The 21,248-nt window shown below is 35.5% G+C and overlaps 1 non-coding gene across 1 annotated transcript; it reads left to right on the top strand.

Moving 5' to 3' along the window:
* Positions 1 to 11,158: 11,158 nt before the first annotated feature.
* Positions 11,159 to 11,322, top strand: LOC123394706. Its single transcript, XR_006609431.1, has one exon. It is a non-coding gene; the product is annotated as a U1 spliceosomal RNA (small nuclear RNA).
* The last annotated feature ends 9,926 nt before the right edge of the window (positions 11,323 to 21,248 follow it).

Below are 21,248 nucleotides of genomic sequence, written 5' to 3'. Positions count from 1 at the left end.
TCTATTAATTGTATGCTTTTTATCCAATCTCTTCTCTGTAACTATCTTTTTTCTTTCTTGTCTCTGTATACATTTAATTATATTACATTTCTCACATCTTAAAAACAAATAAATACAAAATATTTGCTTTGGTCCTAAATCCCTCCTTACACCCAACATTCTTTAATGTTCAACACTTTATTTTTTTTTAATATTTTATTTATTTATTGGAAGGAGAGAGAGAGAGCACAAGGAGAGGGTCAGGGGTAGTGGGAGAAGAAGCAGACTTCCCACTGAGAAGGGACCCAGATGGGGAGCTCAATCCCATGACCCTAGGATCATGACCTGAGCCAAAGGCAAATGCTTAACCAGCTGAACCCTCCAGGCAATACTCTAAAAGGAATTTACCTCTTTGTTATCTTCAGTTTTCATTTATTTATTGATAGACTCTCTTCTGCCTTATTACACCATATAAAACCTTCTTGCTGTTGGGAATTACTACTACTTTCTTGCACATAATAAAAACCATTCGCTATCTTCATTATTTCCTTCTTTCCTGAAACGTTGTCTTCTCTGCCTTTGCATGGCTCCTATATTTTTTGGCCATTCCTCTCCTCTCAGCACTTTCTGCTGGCTCACTTTCTTCCTATAACCCAAAGACATAGCTACAGTTCAGGTTTTCTCTCAGACTAATTTCTCTCTTCATACCACTTCAGTCTTTATCAGGAATTTATACAATTGTATATCTTCAATTACCATCATTCTTCAATGTATATTCTTATTGCAATTCTTATCTTAAACACCTAGATTATATATAAAACTACCTAAGAGATCTTTCCTTGAATTTCCTGTAGTCAACTAAATTTTATTTTCCCCAAATTACTTGTGCTCCTGGATTCTTGATTTTGCCTTGTAAAGTCATGGTTTAGTCAGTTCAAAGGCAGAATAACATTTTTTGGTTTCTTTTGCCTTTGACTTTTCACTCTTCATCTTGATCTATGTTCTTCAACCTTCGACCCTAGCTAGTTAGTAAATATAAGCTATTTTTTTTTTTGGTACCCAAATATCTAAGATTATTATTTAGTTCATTTTATTTACAATGTCACTTTTCTGGTTTAGGTGGATAGAACCAGATTATTAACTTTAAAATAGTTGGGATGTGGACAATTCACTGAAAGGGTACATGTTATAGGTAACTTTTGCTTCTATTAAGATAATCCAGGTGAGAATGTGATATCCTCCCACATTTAATTTTCCAGAAGTATGTCACACATAGCTGAATGGGATTAGGGAAAATAGGGCAGTTAATGTGAGTAGATCAACCCGTAAAACCTTTCTGTCAGTTTGCATTTGTGTGTATGGGTATGTATTTGTGTTTGTCTATAGCTGTATATAAACAGGTTAGGGATAATACCATTACATGAGGAAAAATCTGGTTGATGACTTCACACAGTTAAGTGGTAATTTTACTATTATATGTATTATATATATTCAAATAATACCAAATTGTAGAAGGAAAATTTTAGTCTCCTCATGTGTTTTATTCTCAAAGATGGAGAAAAAGTGGTGCAAAAATGATACATAGATGATAGAAAGATAGGTTACAATAATGGAGTGATAGAGGGGAGAGAGACAGAAATAAAAATAGAGAAATTATCAATGTCTATTCAAGTAAAGATAAGTTGTGTCTACTTTTATACTTCTTTCTCTAATTGAGTTTTTGACTACTTTGTCCTGTTTCAAAAGGCTGTATAACTCACTCAGGATCTGTTGTTTATCAACATTCCTAAAAATATCAAATAATTATGATGATCATAATAGTGAATGTAATAACCATAATGTGTTTTTAAATATCCCATCTTCTAATATGCACTGCAGTTTATACAGTACCCATAATTTTTAGTATAAAATTCCATTTCTATATATTCAAAATATATAGGACACAAAAGTGTACCAATGGAGATGTACACATTAAATCTATATATCAAGTAAATGTGCATCATCCTATATTTTCAGAATTTTCAAAAGGAAGGGTAAAAGATAATAAACAAAGTGTGAATAAGAATTCTTTCTTTAGTGTAAAGACTTTAAGTTAAAAATTAATGTGGTAATATTAAAAATGATATAATTAATTCCACTTTGAAATATCCACCTATACATAATGAATCTGGGGATCTCAAAAGACGAGATTATTTTAAGATGAAAAAGTCAAGAGGACAGTATTTGGAATTGAATTATAACTACTTCTTCATCAAAAACTCATCTAGAGTTAAAAACAATTTTTAAGCAACTGGAAGATTAGTAAGAAAATGTACTCCATTCCATCTGAATATCACACAAATAACATATTTATATCCGAGGATCAAAATAAAGTTGTATAACATTGTTTTGCTTAACATTTTATATTAATTATTCTTCACTTACATGATATTATACTTTGTATATTTTTCTGTTAATAATTTATATGAGAATTAAAATACTGTTAAAATTTACATTTCATAGTTACACTTCTTTATGTTCTATGATGAATTTACACTTTATTTTCGAAACACCTTTAATACAAAGTAAATGTTAAATAAACAAATTACACACTGATGTTAATATTGATAATTAAGTATTGGTATTGGAATTATACTTTAGCAATGCAATAACTAAATAATGATAATCATGTTGGAAAAAAGAAAAGATAAAAAAACAAGGAAGAAGAGAAAAGAGATTAAATATTATTTTATATTTTATATCATTTTATAATTTACAAAATACTTAAAAACTATTGTCTTGGTAGTCCTCTCAAAATAAGATTATTTAATATCGAATCAACCTCAGCAATCCTCTGGCAGTGTCATGCATTAACTTCCATATCACTGGAAATAACATCTGTTAAAAGACCTCAATGACTTTCGCCTGGCAGACTGACAATTCTTTTCCTTCCAATTCTCATTTTTCCCTCTAATTCATAATTTCCTATAATATTCTTGTATTTAGTTCTTGATATATATATCTAGAATCAAAATAATAAATAATTTTCTTCATCTACCTCTACATAGATGAACAACTATTTTAATAAGTTGTATTGAGAATAAAAGGAAGCAGTTATGATCAATGAATGCCATTATCTATCCATCCAATTATTAAGAAATCTAAATGGACAACAGTCAACTCCATAATGGGTCACAGAAGTGTCAAGTAGGAGTCTTGAAGTAGAATCTCTATTACTTATAAATGATTATTGATACACTGAGGAGGAATGCCTAGTATAAGTACCAAACACATTTTGGAGCTAAAAGCACTTCACTATCAAAAAGATACAGAGGTAGAGGTAAGTAGATAATGGGGGAAAGAGAAAGGGAGGGGAAGGAGAAAAAGGAAAGGAAAAAGGAAAAGAAAATATGAGGAGGAGAATTAAAAACTTTCTAGAGGTCTCAATGAGAGATAAGGAATGAGAGAAAACAATTATTTTCACAAGGATACATCTTACTGGGAGAGTAGGAAGGCAGATTATTAGTGAAGGAACTAGTTGGTATGTTCTTTTCTTATTAAAAGAATAGGGATCACAGACTGGAAAGAATAGTACTTTGAATTATCATCAATAATAAGGCAAAGGTTCAAAGAAAAATTTATTCAACCCACCTTAGGTACAATAGGACATGAAAGAAATAATGTTAATTTACCATACTGTTCCAAAAATTAAAAGACTGAGGGGCACCTGGCTGGCTCAGTTGGAAGATCACGTGCTTCCTGATCTCAGGGTTGTGAGTTTGAGCCCACATCGGGTGTATAAATTACTTAAATAAATAAAAACTTTAAAAAAATGGAAAGACTGAACTTTCCTTCTAAAAGAGGGGAAAAAATTCCAGACCGAGCTTAAAAAATAACGTCAGCTATAGCATTTGCACAAAATGTCTTAAATGATGTAATAAAGAGAGGTTGCATATAAGGGATGTGGACATTTGGTATTTTTTGTTTCACTCGCCCCCATCCCATCAATTCTGTTCTCTCCTTGTATAGCGGGGACTAGAAGGGTAAAAACAAACTTTCCATCCAACTTGTGGTTAGAGTTCTGTTGGAAAACAGCTCCTGTGAATGAGGTGCAGTGGCACAGAATGAGAAGTGAGGCAGGTGCCATCTCCTTGCAGCCATGGTATCTGGCAAAAAAATTTGCATAGCTGTGAGTATTTGTGAGTAACTGGGCTCCAGTTCCAGGGTCTGTACACCAATCATGAGTGTAAATAGCAGTGTGAAAGTAGAAGCAGCAGCAGTTTGCTAGATTCCAGATTGCTACTGGGGTCGTATAACCTTGGAAACAACAGTCTGGTGGTAATTCCTTGACTTCCCCTCACTTCCCATCATGTTTAACTGCCAAACTCTCTTGAAATACCTACAGTGATTTTCTGCATTGAACTGTAATAGATACTGATGAGAAAAGAGAGACCGGAAAGATACAAGTGAAAAGAAAGCAATAAATATGGAACTAAACAGGATAAAGAACCATGTTATACAATGGAATTTTCATATTATTATACAAATTATTATATACAAATTACATAATGCAAGAATTCAAGAACGTGACGTCTGTCTCACTTCCAAATTCTGTGCCTGTCTCCCAAAGTACAGTAGCCACAAAGAAGACAAGAAAATGTGGTTTTACCTTTCCAGTCACTGCTACAGCAGGGGAGGACAGAATGGATGGGATAAAGTGTAAGTGAAACCAACAACATCTAATGAACTTTACGGTCCTTATATGAAAACTTTCTTTTGTTTTGTTTTGTTTTAAAGATATTTTCACCAATATCATATGGATCAAGTTCATTTGAACACATTTTATTTTAGTAGAAAAATTTAGAATTTAGCAGCATATATTTACATTTATATAAACTTCGTGGATACTAACACATTCAGATACACATATATGAAAACATACTTTTCTTTCATACATGCTTAGGAAGTATTGACAAATAATTCAAATATCTTTGTACTTGTTCACAATAAAATCTTTAAAACATTTCCAAAAATAATGTTTATAAGACCCATTATCTGCTCATAACATATTCCAATTAAAACACCGAAAACTCCACCAAAAAAACTATTAAATTTATAAATGAGTTGAGTAAGATCACAGAATATAAAATCAATGTATAGAAATGTCACATTTCTATATACTACTAAAGAAACAGAAATTAAGAAATCAATCCTATTTACAATTACACCAAAAATAATAAAATACATAAGAATAACTTAACCAAGAAGGTGGAAGACCTGCACATTGAAAACTATAAAACACTGATGAAAGAAATTGAAGATGACACAAAGAAATGAAAGGACATTCCATACTCATCAATTGGAAGAACAAATATTGTTAAAATGTCCATACTACCCAAAGCTGTCTATTGATTTAATGCAATCTCTATCAAATTATCAATATTCACAGAACTATAAAAAACAATCCTAAAATTTGTATGGAATCAAAAAAGAACCTGAATAGCTGAAACAATCTTGAAAAAGAAAAACAAAGTTGGAAATATCACAATTCCAAATTTCAAGTTCTGTTACGAAGCTGTAGTAATCAAGTATGGTACAGTATTGACAGAAAAATAGACACAGAGCCCAAACTTATGATTATACAGTCAATCAATCTTCAACAAAGGAGGCAAACATATACAATAGGAAAAAGACTGTCTCTTCAACAAATGGTGTTGGGAAACTGGACAGCTACATGTAAAAGAATGAAACTGGATTACTTTCTTACACCATACACAAAAATAAACTCAAAATGGATAGAAAACCTAAATGTGAGATCTGAAACATGTACATCTTAGAAGAGAGCACAAACTATAAGTTCTCTAACATTGACGATAACATTTTTCTAGATATATCTCTCAAAGCAGGGGAAACACAAGCCAAAACAAACTGTTGGAACTATATCAAAATAAAAAGCTTTTGCACAGCAAAGGAAACAAGCAACCAAACTAAAAGAGAACCTACTGGATGAGAGAATATATTTGCAAATGACAAATTCAATAATGAGTTGGTATGAAAAGTGTAAAAAGGACTTAGAAACTCAACATGCACACATACACACATACACACACGCACACACACAAAATAATCCAATTAAAAAGTAAGCAGAAGACATACACCAACATTTCTCCAAAGAAAACATACAAATGGGCAACAGACACATGAAAAGATGCACAGCATCACTCATCATCAGGGAAAGGCAAACCACAGCTACAGTGAGACATCACATCATACCTGTCAGAATGGCTAAAATCAAAAACAATAAACCACAAACATTCTCTATGATGTGGAGAAGAACTAACCCTCCTGCATTGTTGGTGGGAATGTAAACTGGTCAAGTCACTGTGGAAAACAGTTCCTCAAAAAATAAAAAATAGAACTATCCTCTGGTCCAGTAATCCCACTAATAGGAATTTTCCCAAAGAATACCAAAACACTTAATCAAAATAATATATGTACTCCTATGTTTATTGCAGTATTATTGGTAATAGCCAAAATAGGGAAGCAGCCAAAGTATCCATCGATAAATGAGTGGACAAAGAGGGGCGCCTGAGTGGCTCAGTGGGTTAAGCCGCTGCCTTCGGCTCAGGTCATGATCTCAGGGTCCTGGGATCAAGTCCCGCATTGGGCTCTCTGCTCAGCGGGGAGCCTGCTTCCTCCTCTCTCTCTCTGCCTGCCTCTCTGCCTACTTGTGATCTCTCTGTCAAATAGATAAATAAAATCTTTTAAAAAAAATGAGTGGACGAAGATGATGTATGTGTAAACACACACACACACATACATACATACATATATATGCATATATATGGTGGAATATTATTTAGTCAAAAAATAATGAAATCTTGCTATTTGCAACATGCATGGAGCTAAAGATAATAACATTAAATGGAATAAGTCAGTCAGAGAAATAAAAATACTATATGATTTCACTCCTGTGTAAAATTTTATGGAACAAAATGGAGGGGGGGGGAATAAACCAAAAACCAACTCTTAAGTATAGAGAACTGGTAGATGGCTATCAAAGAGGTGGGTAGGGGATGCATGAGAGAGGTGAAGAGCATTAAGTGTACACTCATCTTCATGAGCACTGAGCAATATATATAACACTGTATGTTAATTATACTGGATTAAAATATAAATTAAAACTTAACAAGTCAGGAAATAACAGATGCTGGTGAGGATGTGGAGAAAGGGGAACCCTCCTACACTGTTGGTGGGAATGCAAGCTGGTGCAACCACTCTGGAAAACAGCATGGAGGTTCCTCAAAATGTTGAAAATAGAATTGCCCTATGACCCAGCAATTGCACTACTGGGTATTTACCCTAAGATACAAATGTAGTGATCCAAAGGGGCACGTGCACCCGAATGTTTATAGCAGTAATGTCCACAATAGCCAAACTATGGAAAGAACCTAGATGTCCATCAACAGATGAATGGATCAAGAAGATGTGGTATATAAACACAATGGAATACTATGCAGCCATTAAAAGAAATGAAATCTTGCCATTTGTGACGACATGGATGGAACTAGAGGGTATTATGCTTAGCGAAATAAGTCAATCAGAGAAAGAAAACTATCATATGATCTCCCTGATATGAGGAAGTGGAGATACAACATGGGGGGTTAAGGGGGTAGGAGAAGAATAAATGAATCAAGATGGGATTGGGAAGGAGACAAACCATAATGACTCTTAATCTCACAAAACAAACTGAGGGTTGCTGGGGGGACGGGGGTTGGGAGAAGGGGGGTGGAGTTATGGACATTGGGGAGGGTATGTGCTATGGTGAGTGCTGTGAATTGTGTAAACCTGGTAATTCACATACCTGTACCCCAGGGATTAAAAATATATTATATATTTATAAAAAATTAAAAATTAAAAAAAACTTAAAAAATAAATTTTAAGACACAGAACAAAGAACTTTACTATTTGGAAACAAAAATATCTATTCCTGGGGTGCTTGGTTGGCTCAGTGATTAAGTGTCTGCCTTTGGTTCAGATTGGAATAGAGCCCCATATCGGGTTCCCTGCTCAGCTAGAAGCTGCTTCTCTCTCTCCCACTCCCCCTGCTTGTGTCCCCTCCCTCTCATTGTGTCTGTCAAATAAATAAAATCTAAAAAACAAAAACAAAAACAAAAACAAAAAAAAAAACTGGAGGGGAACCTGGGTGGCTCAGTTGGTTAAGCAGCTGCCTTCAGTTAGGTCATGATCCTGGAGTCCAGGCATTGACTCCCACACTGGGCTTTCTGTGCAGTGGGGAGTCTGCTTCTCCCTCTGATCCTCTCCCCTCTCATACTCTCTCATTATCTCTCTCTCTCCCAAATAAATAAAATATTTTTTAAAAAGTCCGTTCCTAAATAACTTGTGCCCAAAATTTTAATAAGTAAAAAGAGAAGACTTAAATCATCTGGAAAGCTTTGAAGAGAGAGAGAGAACTTCATACAAAAATGTTTAATCACAAAGGGGAAACTAAAATGATGTGTAGACCTTAATCCTTTGCCATAAATGAACCAAAACTAAAAGTAAATGAACTTAAAGTTAATACTTGTGTTCATCCTTCCACCTACAATACTCTATTCTGCCTTGACAGCAAAGGTTACTTCCTTCTTTCCTTTCTTCCTTTCTTCCTTTTTTCTGTTTCTTCCTTTTGGAAAAAACAATTTCCCTGCCTCAGACAACAGAGTATGATCAGTCTAAATCTGCAAACCTACGGGCTAAATATGATCCATCACCTGTTTTTATAAACAAACATTTGTTGGATCATTGCCAAGCTTATTTATTTACATATTGTCTACAGCCACTTTCACACTACACTATCTCCAAGGCATGCCTTTATATATTTATTTTTGACTGTTTCATGAAGTCTCTATTAGAATGTAAACTGAATGAAGACAAAAGACTATTCTGTATATTGTCATATCCTTGTTGCCTAGAACCTGGTAGGCATGCAATAAATCCTTGTGGGTCCACTTATATGCAGTTTTTTTCTGTTTTTTTTGGGGGGGGGGTGGGGATTGGCTTTAATTTTTAAAATATTTACTTTTCTAAAACATCCATATAAAAGTTGGGAAGAGAAAGAAGGATGTCAACTAACTTACATCAAAATCTGGACTAAGGAAGGAAAAAATAGTGCCAAAAAAATCCCTGGTAGCCAGAGCAAGCTGCAGAGCTGAGATGGTCGCTGGTCACCAGAACCAGCAGTGTGGATCAGCCACATTCATGAGCACCACTGAGGTGCAGCGGAGACAACAAAGCTGCGGACCCCAATGATTTCTCCTTTTTAGGAAGGGAAAAACCAGAACACACTCTGAAGACACATTCTTGACAGCCTCCTGCTCCTCCAGGGCCTTCCCCCAGTCTCTGCCCCTGAATTCCGCAGTGACCACACTCCAGGTGGTGCCTTCATCCAGATGGTGAGGGGCAATTCAAAGTGTCAGGGTTCAAGCAAAGAGTGTAAAAACTCTGAAAACCACCTGTCTTACGGAAGCTTGCTGACTTTGTGCATGTTGACTGTGTGTGCCGTGATGCTCCAGCTCCACCCAGGAGCTTGAAGTGAGAAGCAGGACAACGAAGTGGCTTTGCCTCTACCAAATGCTGCAGCTGCAGACTAAGATGTGCAAGTCTTCTGACACTCAAACTTCAAACCACACTGCCCCACTGCGGCAGCCTTGGCAGGGTATTGAGGGCCGACAGTCTAGCAGCAGCTTGGCTTACTCTCAAAGGTGAGCTTCTGCCCCTTCTGCAACATCTCCCAGTGTTCCTGCTGGTCACCCAGGTCCAGCTTGGCCACAGGGGAAGCGGGGTTCACTTGGTCAGCATCAGCATGGCAGCCGAAGAAACAGTGCCAACTCCACCAGCCGCTGCCTGGGTCTGGGTCCCGACTCCCAGCTGCAGTGAGGACTCCCTCAGCCTTCACTTTGCTGGACACCGGGCTCCCATCCAGCCTCCCACCTAGCCTGGCGCTGGCCCATGTAGGGCCTTGCATAGCTGTTGTTGGAGGTACTGGGTTCCCTCTGCCAGCGTGGCTTTGTGCCTGCTTGGCCCCTCCCTTGCCACGGAGCTCCATATTTGCAATTTTACAATACAGTACTGTAAATGCATCTTCTGTTCCCCGTGATTTTCTTAACAAACATGTTTTTTTACTAGCTTACTTTATTGTAAGAATATATAATATATAATGTAAATATATCATACGTTTATAATAAATATATAATACATGTAAAGTACAAAAATATGTGTTAACTGATTTTATGTTATCTGTAAGGCTTCTGGTCAATAATACACTATTAGTGCTTAAGTCTGGGGTGAGTCAGAAGTTATATGTGGATTTTTCCCTGCACAGGGGATGGCATTCCCAACATCCCCAATGTTGTTCAAAGGTCAACTATAATTAACGTAGGAGAAAACAAATAAAAAGAAGTTTAAATATTGAGTCATACCCCAATAAAATCTTCTGATTCCAGCAACCTGTTAACATACAATTAGAAGTTCTTTCTATTGCAAATATCTAGAAATGATACATACAATTCTAACATTTCCTTAAGATCATAGCTTCAAATAAGTGAAATTAGCTTAAACCCTTGGTCACAGGAACACAGAACAACAAAAACCAGTTCAGTTAGTACATAGTTGAGAGAATTTGCTGGCAAGTCTAGCATAGGACAGAGGACACTAGAAACCAAACGTCTGTGAGATACCACCTACATCGGGGAAGAACGTGAGACCTGAGCCCATGCGATATAGGAGTTGAAGTTAAACCCTCATATATAGCAAGAAGGCTTGACTGACTCCATAATTAGTAAAAGGGTGAACAAGGCAAAACAAAGAACTTATATATACACAAAGGAAAACGGCAAAGTCTTTTCAATCACCACTTGGTTTCCCGGTTGAAAAAAAAAAAAACTCCTTAGATAATTGGTAACCATGAGCTATATTAGACATGATTTTGAAGTTGGAATTTATGCCCTCCTCAAGGGTACAGAATGCCCAAGTTGAGAAGCTATCATAAAAATGAGCCCCTGAATAGTGATACTCCTAGTATACTCAGAAAAGCAAATGCAATCACTCTTCAGAGGCAAGTTCCTCTAGGGCTGAACAGAATCCATACATAAACTCCTCAGGTAAAACTGCTCCCGCTGTGACATTAAAAAGCACATAAGCAATACTTACCTGGCAGGGTAGATACCATGATTACAAAAGTGGTTTTCCCAGGGTGAGATTTATCCATTGCACTCTAGATGTGTTGACCCCTGCAATTTCTCCAAATGTGGGAAACTCAACTGCATGATTTGTGGTAGTGGGGGAGTATGTTTGCACTTTCCCCGAAATTGGGGGAAAAAAAAAAAAAAGCACATGAGCAAAAATCAGCATTCCCAATAAAGGGTCAATTTAGATTCATAAGGGTTAAAAACAACCCTTAAAGAGTGTGTCTGTAAATATATATAAAGGTGTGTGTGTATATATATATATATTACATTTTTGTAATATTTTTATATTAGAATATGAACTTTCTATTCATTTTTTTAATTAAAGAAGTTTTTAATGTTTCATTTGGAACCTAAAGGAACCAAAGCCAAAAATCACAAAATGTCTCCTATTTAACTAAAACCCAGCATCAGTCTTCATTCTCTGCAGTTCTAATTCAGCTTGGTCTCTGCCCTAGGCCCCTCATACATATTCCCCAGGGAAATGAAATTGCTGCTGCACCTGCAGTCTGGACTGTCCTTTTCTGGAATGGATGTGATGTCTTTAAGAAAGGGAAAGTTGAACTAGTTTATTGGTTAAGTCTTTCATGTCTTCTTTCTTTAAGAAAAAGAAAATCCAAAAAGTTACCAAAATCTGCAAGGCTATCACAGAACTGGTCTCACATTCACAAAAATTCAAACACAGCCAACTGATGACTTTTAAAGTTCTCTCTGGCCAAGTTTTGTTCATCAAAACTAGCATTGTATTTGGATTTGCTAAATATCAGGGCAGAAGTAGATTTTTGTAGTAAATCTTTCTCCTTGGAAGGAATGTGGTTGGAGAAAATCTTTGTTTTAGTCTTGCTAGAGTAATTTCCATCTTTTTTATTCTTTTTGTCTTTTTGTCTTTCCTACCTTGATTCTGAACCTATTTAAATGCCACCATCTGCTTTCTCCTTCTACTTCTAGACTGCTAAAGGCTTCTGGAGAGTTTGTAGCATTGTACCAATAGCTTCTACACTTTCATGGTTTCCAACCTCTAGTGACTTATTATAACTCCATCTGCCAAACTTTTATTCACTTCTCTTATTCTTTTTTCCATGTCCTTCAGAACATTAATCCATATGTTTTCTCTATATCTGAGGTTAAGAATTCATACAATTACATTTTGTAAATTGCCTGATTTTATATTTTATAAGAAATTATATGAACAAAACACAGAGAAAATAAAATATATGATGATAAATTCATACATTTGCATTTTCTTTGTGAAAAAGTTTTCAAATGGCATATTTTTTCCCCTAGGGCCAATGTCTTTCAATATCATAAAAGTTGCTAAGAAATAACAGATGATAAATGATGTAGGCTTATGTCACTACTTTTGTATTAATAAATAATTAATAAGTACAAAATCATGTAAATTATGTTATAATTGGAACTACAAGCATTCAAAAACATTTTTATAAGTTGAAATAAACAGATGTGAGGTTTTGCTGATACTAATCTTGTACTTTAATCCTGTTTTTCAATCTTACCAATGATACTTAACCAGACATTGCTATTTTAGCTAAACAGTTTTAGTTTATTTTGTCATTATTTTCCTCCACTTTTTTTTTTAAGATTTTATTTATTTGTTTGAGAGAGAGACAGTGAGAGAGAACATGAGCGAGGAGAAGGTCAGAGAGCAAAGCAGACTCCCCATGGAGCTGGGAGCCTGATGCGGGACTCCATCCCAGGACTCCGGGATCATGACCTGAGCCGAAGGCAGTGGTCCAACCAACTGAGCCACCCAGGTGTCCCTTCCTCCACTTTTTTTATAAGAGTCCCTTACCCTTATGCTCCATGCTCCAGATGATAAACACACACACGCACACACACAAGACTTTTTGTTTTGTTTTGTTTTGTTTTTGTTTTATGATGTCTATTCACTGAAGAACAGGGCAATAATAAGGAAGTCAGCATTAATACATGAAAGTCTGTTCTGCTCTTACCAGTTGGTTCAGACACTGTGAATTTCTGTCATACCCTAGAGTTTAAAACTACCAGGATCAATATCCATAGCATCCCTGTGGCACCAAGTGTATCCATTTGTAAAACAAATTTGCAAAGAACCAGCAGCAACTTCCAGATAATAAAACTGTCTGTTAAGCAATCTTCTCAGGGAAGAAAAACCAGTAACTTCTATTATTTTATCTATAATTGCTCAAGTTTCTACAGTAAAAGAAAGCAACTAGAAGGACATCGGAATGGATGACTCTATCTCTGATGTCAGCTACGGAGGTAAATACAAAAACCAAGCCAAAGGGTGCCTCTTGCTAATATTTCCTTCTCCAGAAACCCATGCAAATCCTATGAATTTTTCTGAGCTCTTTCCACCATAAACAATTCCTTATTCCTTCTATATTTTTTCACTTACAAAAAAAAAGAAGAAGAAGGTGAGGAAATGTCTATTGCCATTTTGATGGAGAATTCATTATCTTTTGCAGATATATCTCTAAATCTTATATTTCTATTTCTTTCAACATTATAAATTGGATACATTCCTATTGGAGTTTTTTAGCTTCTATTTTTTTCAAGAAAGTTATCTGAGGGCATTACTTAAATGCAACAAGACATAAGATCTAAAATCATTACATGTATTTACACATGATATTTTCTTTTAACTGTGACATTTTCTTTTTATATTTGATCAATATGTTTTACCCAGTAACTATTAGATATTGATACAGATTAATAGTGGCATTCTTAGTTTTTATTTATCTCTATCATCTTATACTCATATTTGTTATGATATGACTATTACATTACTATAAAAAATTTCAAGAATCATAGTTTCTTGATGGAAGAGCACTGAAAGATGGTGATAAAAAATTTTTCATAGTTAAAGAAACTATATAAATAAGGAACTAATTAATTAATGACAAAATTCAGTTTTCTGATACTTAGCCAATGTTCTTTTCATATACATCATTACTTTAAGCTTAGATTTTTGTCATCTTCTAACTTCACACTTGCCATCATACATTAATGTTTTGGGGGTTTTTGTTTTTGTTTTTGTTTTTTTTTTTTTTTTAAGATTTGATTTATTTATTTGACAGAGAGATCACAAGTAGGCAGAGAGGCAGGCAGCTAGAAGGGGAAGCAGGCTCCCCACTGAGCAGAGAGCCTGACACTGGGCTCTATCCCAGGACCCTGGGATCATGACCCAAGCCAAAGGCAGAGGCTTTATCCCACTGAGCCACCCAGGAGCCCCCATATGTATATGTTTATAATAAAAGTAACATTTCAATAAAATATCACCATCTTTTGTTATAATGAGTCCAAATAGGTTCTTTTTAGACCTCCAGTTAAGTTAATCAAATATTCATTTATCACTTAATGATAGTAGTTGTTTAATGTTTTTCAAGTTACATATAAAGAACTATCAGCTGAGCATAAAGGATCCAGTTCATTGTCTAAAGTATGTTTCCAAGGTTTGACATTGTTACCAGCTCTGAACTGTAGGCTAAATTTTAGCTAATGCCCATATTTGGAGAAAACAAGCCTATTTCTTTTAAAAATAATTTAAATTCAATTAATTAACATATAGTATATCATTAGTTTCAGAGGTAGAGTTCAGTTATTCATCAGTTGAATCAGCCAACTTTTTAAAAAAGATTTTATTTATTTATTTGACAGAGATTACAAGCAGGAGAGATGCAGGCAGAGAGAGAGAGGAAGAAGCAAGCTCCCCACTGAAACAGAGAGCCCGATGCAGGGCTCGATCCCAAGACCCCGGGACCATAACCTGAGCTGAAAGCAAAGGTTTTAACCCACTGAGCCACCCAGGCGCCCCTGAATAAGCCTATAGCGTTCATACTGCTCTGCTACAATTCTTAACCTCAGTGATCCTCATTGCCTGCAGATGAGTTGAATATATTCATTGCCCTCCTCTCAAAGGTTATTCCTGTCTTTTGACAGTATCTGTTAGTAGCTTATTGTCATCTGTATATCCAAATCATCTGGCTCATTATGGTTTCCTTACAAAGATCATTACTGATAATGTTGAACTGCTTGTTGATCTTTTCTTCTACACAATGTGGAATAGTGAGAAATCTTTCCTCTATGAATTTAAAATGGGATTTTTACTCCTGATTGGCCCTAAACTAACTCTATGTGCTTGAAGGTAATTTACTTCCTTGGAGTTTCTAAAATGAAATTGAACATTACCTACGTATTATCAAAGGCCATTCATCATTTATTTTTCCTAGGCTGGAAGAAAGGAAAAGAAAAATTCATAAAATTTGTGATAAGAAAAAAATAATACATATGCACTTTTGCTTTAACTGATCTTTCAATATTTCTTTGTTGAATGAGGTTATACTAATGTTTCCCAATATCCAGGGATGATTTGGGATTTTTGTTTGTTTCTTTAACTTGGTGATCTATGTCCCATAACATACTGTGCTTGCTCAACAATGAAAGAAGACTCATTGATAAAACTTTAATATACTACTATCTAAACTTTGTGTTTCCATGGTGAAGACTAACTCATAATCTAAGCATTCTTTAGCATTGACAAAGTTATATGTTGGAAGGTGTTTTAAGGACCCAATGGCTGCTATGTAATAGTTCTTTATTGAATATATCCAAGATATTTAATAGTAACTTTGCTCCATTTTCTTTAAATACTGGCTAAGCTATACAAAACAATTTCAAAAGTAGTCATCTGATACTATGTTGGAACATAATAGATTTCTGTAAAATAAAAATGCCTACTCTCACATACATGTTTTTTTCACAGACATAGCACTAGTATATAGAGGTGACTCGCATCAGAATATGCATTAAATAATAAACTCAAGGATTAAAAAAAACTCAAGGATAAGGTCTGAAAAGCTGATGAAATAGCTAGTTAGGAAAATGATTAATAAAGCAATATGTTACATTACTCTTATATCTGAACATAGGCAGAATATTAGGACTTAAGAGAAACAGTAATAATTAAATTAAAACAGGGAAAATAAAACACTTGGTGATTTATTTTGGCTGAAATTCAAAGAATTTAATGTAATTTTACACAGTGTCTTTAATAGAAATGTAAACCCGTGGTAATTATTTTGTTGATGTCAGTTTCCATTAGAAGAATGTGGAGAAGATTATTTGACCATAGAGTGGCAGGTGTATATCTGGACTCTCTACTCTGTTCCACTGGTTTATTTGTCTCTTTTTGTGCCAGTACCATGCTTTCTTGCTGAACACAGCTTTGTAGTAAAGCTTGAAATCAGGCAATGTGATGCCCCCAGTTTTGTTTTTCTTTTTCAAAATTCCATTAGCAATTCTGGGTCTTTCCTGGTTCCATACAAATTTTAGGATTATTTGTTCTAACACTTTGAAAAATGCTGGGGAAATTTTGATTGGGCTGGCTTTGAAAGTATTGATTGCTCTGGGCAGTACGGACATTTTAACAATGTTTATTCTTCGGATCCATGAGCATGGAATGCTTTTCCATATTTTGTGTCTTCTTTAATTTCTTTCATCAGCGTTCTGTAGTTCCTTGAGTACAGACTGACAAAGTGGGAAAAAATATCCCATGAAAAATCAATAAATGGTGCTGGGAAAATTGGACAGCTATGTGTAGAAGAACAAAACTTGACCATTCTCTTACATCGAACATGAAAGATAAACTCAAAATGGATAAAAGACCTCAATATGAGCCAGGAGTCTATCAAATCCTAGAGGAGAACATAGGCAGTAAACTCTTCAACATTGGCCACAACAACTTCCTTCAAGATATGTCTCCTGGGGCACCTGGGTGGCTCAGTGGATTAAAGCCTCTGCTTTCGGCTCAGGTCATGATCCCAGGGTCTTGGGATCCAGCACTGCATCAGGCTCTCTGCTCCATGGAGAGACTGCTTCTTCCTCTCTCCACCTGCCTCTCTTGCCTACTTGTAATCTCGTCTGTCAAATAAATAAATAAAATTTTAGGCCTTCATCTAGATCAAAATCTGCACAGCAAAGGGAACAGTCAACAAAACAAAAAGGCAACCCACATAATGGGAGAAGATATTCACAAATGACACTACAGACAAAGGGCTAATATTCAAGATCTATAAAGAACTCCTCAAACTCAACACACACAAAACAGGTAATCACATAAAAAAATTGGGCAGAAGACATGAACAGACACTTCTCAAAGTAGACCTACAAATCGCTAACAGACACATGAAAAAATGTTAACCATCATTAGCCATCAGGGAGAGTCAAATCAAAACCACATGGAGATACCACCTTACACCAGTTAGAATGGGCAAAATTAACAGGACAGGAAACAATGAATGTTGGAGAGAATATCAAGAAAGCTGAGCCCTCTATTTTTAATTTCTTGAGGAATCTCCACACTATTTTTCAAAGTGGCTGCACCAATTTGCATTCTCTATGACCCTGCCATTGCACTACTGGGTATTTACCCCAAAGATACAGAGGTAGTGAAAAGAAGGGCCATCTGTAACCCACTGTTTATAGCAGCAATGACCACAGTTGCCAAACTGTGGAAAGAACCAAGACGCCCTTCAACGGACAAATGGATAAGGAAGATGTGGTCCATATACACTATGGAGTAATATGCCTCCATCAGAAAGGATGAATAACCAACTTTTGTAGCAACATGGATGGGAATGGAAGAGATTATGCTGAATGAAATAAGTCAAGCAGAGAGAGTTAATTATCATATAGTTTCATATAGCATGGAGGACAAGGGAAGATAGAGAGGAGAAGGGAGTTGACGGAAATTGGAAGGGGAGGTGAACCATGAGAGACTATGGACTCTGAAAAAGAATCTGAGGGTTTTGAAGGGGTGGGGGATGGGAGGTTGGGGAACCAGGTGGTGGGTATTAGAGAGGGCACGGATTGCATGGAGCACTGGGTGTGGTGCAAAAACAATGAATACCTTTACACTGAAAAGAAATTAAAAAAAAAAAAAAAAAAAAGAAAGGTGAACCCTCTTATACTGTTGGTGGGAATGCAAGTTGGTGCAGGCACTTTGGAAAACAATGTGAAGATGCTTCAGAAAATTAAAAATAGAGTTACCCTATGACCCTGCAATTGCACTACTGAGTATTTATCCCAAAGACACAGATGTAGTGAAAAGAAGAGCCACCTGTACCCCAATGTTCATAACAGCAATGACCACAACCATCAAACTTTGGAAAGAGCCAAGATTCCCCTCAACAGATAAATGGATAAAGAAGATATGGTCCATATATACAACGGAGTATTATGCCTCCATCAGAAAGGATGAATACACAACTTTTGTATCAACATGGACAGGACTGGAGGAGATTATGCTGAGTGAAGTAAGTCAAGCAGAGAGAGTCAATTATCATATGGTTTCACTTATTTGTGAAGCATAAGGAATAACATAGCAGACATTGGGAGAAGGAGAGAAGTGAGTTGGGGGAAATCAGAGGCAGAGATGAACAATGAGAGACTTTGGACTCTGAGAAACAAACTGAGGGTTTTGGAAGAGAGGGGAGTGGAGGTGGCGAGCCTGGCGGTGGGTATTAAGGAGGACACATGTTGCATAGAGCACTGGTATAGTGCACAAACAATGAATCTTGGAACACTAAAAAAATAAAAAAATAAATAAATAAATAAATAAAAAGACATGGAGATCTTTAAAGTTGGTTTGAGGATTTAAGAAGTATTATTTTATAAATAGATGCTGGCTTCGAATAATGGGACTGACATTAGAAGGGATAGAAATAGACATAAAGAATAAAAAAGACAAAGAGACATTATATTAAAGGAATTCAACAATTAATGGACCATATTTGTCGATATTTCCTTTAAAAATGTTTAGGGGCACCTGGGTGACTCAGTTATTAAGATCTGCCTTTGACTCAGGTTATGATCCTAGGGTCCTGGGATCGAGCCCGCATCTGGCTTCCTGCTCAGTGGGAAGCCTGCTATTCCCTCTCCCACTCCCTGTGCCTGTGTTCCCTCTCTTGCTGTGATCTTTGTCAAATAAATAAATAAAAGTATTTTATTTATTTATTTGACAAAGATCACAAGTAGGCAGAGAGGCAGGCAGAGAGAGAGAGAGAGGGAACAGGCAACCTGCCAAGTAGAGATCCTAATGTGGGGCTTGATCACAGGACTGAGGATCATGACCTGAGCCTAAGGCAGAGGCTTAGCCCACTGAGCCACCCAGGTGCCCCAATGAATAGAATCTTTAAAAAAATGTTTATTCTAAAACAAGTTTTTTGTTTGTTTGTTTGTTTTTTAAAGAACAGAAATACAATGTGAGCAATAAATTGTTTCTCAAATACACTTAACAGATCATATTATGTAAGCAGTTTATATTATATATATATATATATATATATATATATACACACACACATACATGGTAAATAAAGAGATCAAAAATGGAAAATTAAGTAGAAAATAAGCCATAATAGTCCATTAATAGTAACTAAATTTCACAACCTGTTCACTCAAAACTATCAACACATTTACCTGCACTGTGTTTAGGAAATAATTTGAATAATTCAATATTTCTACAGTAAATTTTCTGTTCATTGTGTCTTATTCATAGTAATAATAGGGAAGAACTAAGAAGGCAGAGCTCTGGGTTTTGCATTAACTATGTATCCCATTCCATAGGATAATGAAATATTTGGGGCTATATAATTTATGATTGTTTCACTTTTTCTGTTCTCAAAGTCACTTGGTTTATCCATACAGAGCTTATTATATATTTTTTGGGTTTTTTTTAAAGACTTATTTATTTATTTGAGAAAGGAGGGAGGGGCAGAGAGAATCTCCAAGCAGACTCCCTGTTGAATATAGACCCTGAATGATGTGGGGCTCGATACCAGGACCTCTGACACCATTCCTGAGCTGAATCCTAGAGTGGGTCACTTAACCAAAAGAGCCACCCAGGTCCCCCAGAGCTTATTCTATCTCGCTTGAATGGTGATTGCAAGAATATATTCCCCTGGTTCATGTCTTTGGAGCTCAACTGTATTCAATTATACTGTATCATCTGAACCTTAGTTGCCATTGTATACTCATTATTCTACATGTGTTAATTTCATTTGGTAAGTTATTCTGACAGCTCACACACACACATATACACAACCCAAAATTCTGCATATTATTTAAGCAGAAAAAAATTGAAATATTATCTATACTATGTAATGTATATTTGTGTGTATATATGTATAATGTATATATACTATATAATGTATAATGTATACTATATAATGTATAACTATCTATACTATATAAAGTATAGTATATACTATACTATAGAATGACCTTTTTTCACTGTGTATTTTGTAACACATACTAAACCTAATCATTATGAAATGATTTTTTCACAAAAATAAATATTAAATTGTTACAGTAAAATTAATCTGTTACCTATTCTCAATACAAATTTTCTTTTTTTAAAGATTTTATTTATTTATTTGAGAAAGATAAAGAGAGAGAGAGAGTAAGCATGAGCAGCAGATAAGAGGCAAAAGGGCAAAGGGGTAGAGGGAAAAGCAGTCTTCCACTGAGTATGAAGCCCAATAAGGAGCTCAACCCCAAGACCCTGGGATAATGATCTGAGCCAAAGAAGGACACTTAACCAACTGAGCCACCCAGGTGCCCCCAATTTTTTTTTTTAAATAGAAAAAAAATGCAAAATCATCTACATATACTTGACATTCCATCAAACTATTTTCACTAAAATAGATGCAAAATAAAGAAAAAAAAAAAAAAAAGGCACTCTCAATGTTTTATACTGTCTTACTTTATGAGAGAAACAGAATAAACATTCATTAAGTGCCTACCCCTATTTCATTACCTCATTTAACCCTCAACAATAGCCTAATGCTGATGATAGCCTTAGTTCAAGGAATGGAGTGGTGGTTAAGACAGTGGGGAAATAAGCATAACATTCAAATTATCTAGATGTAGAGAAACAGACATAAAAATATAAAATTGGACCACTACCCTGACTCAAAAGTTCAGGTTTTTTATTATATCATAGCACAATCCCCTCCCCAAAAAAAGAATGAAAAAAAGAAGAAAGAA

The sequence above is a fragment of the Mustela putorius genome, unplaced genomic scaffold (genome assembly GCF_011764305.1).
Source record: "Mustela putorius furo isolate JIRA1106 unplaced genomic scaffold, ASM1176430v1.1 tig00000056_pilon_pilon_pilon, whole genome shotgun sequence".
NCBI lineage: Eukaryota > Metazoa > Chordata > Mammalia > Carnivora > Mustelidae > Mustela > Mustela putorius.
This window is presented reverse-complemented; position numbering and strand designations above follow the sequence as displayed.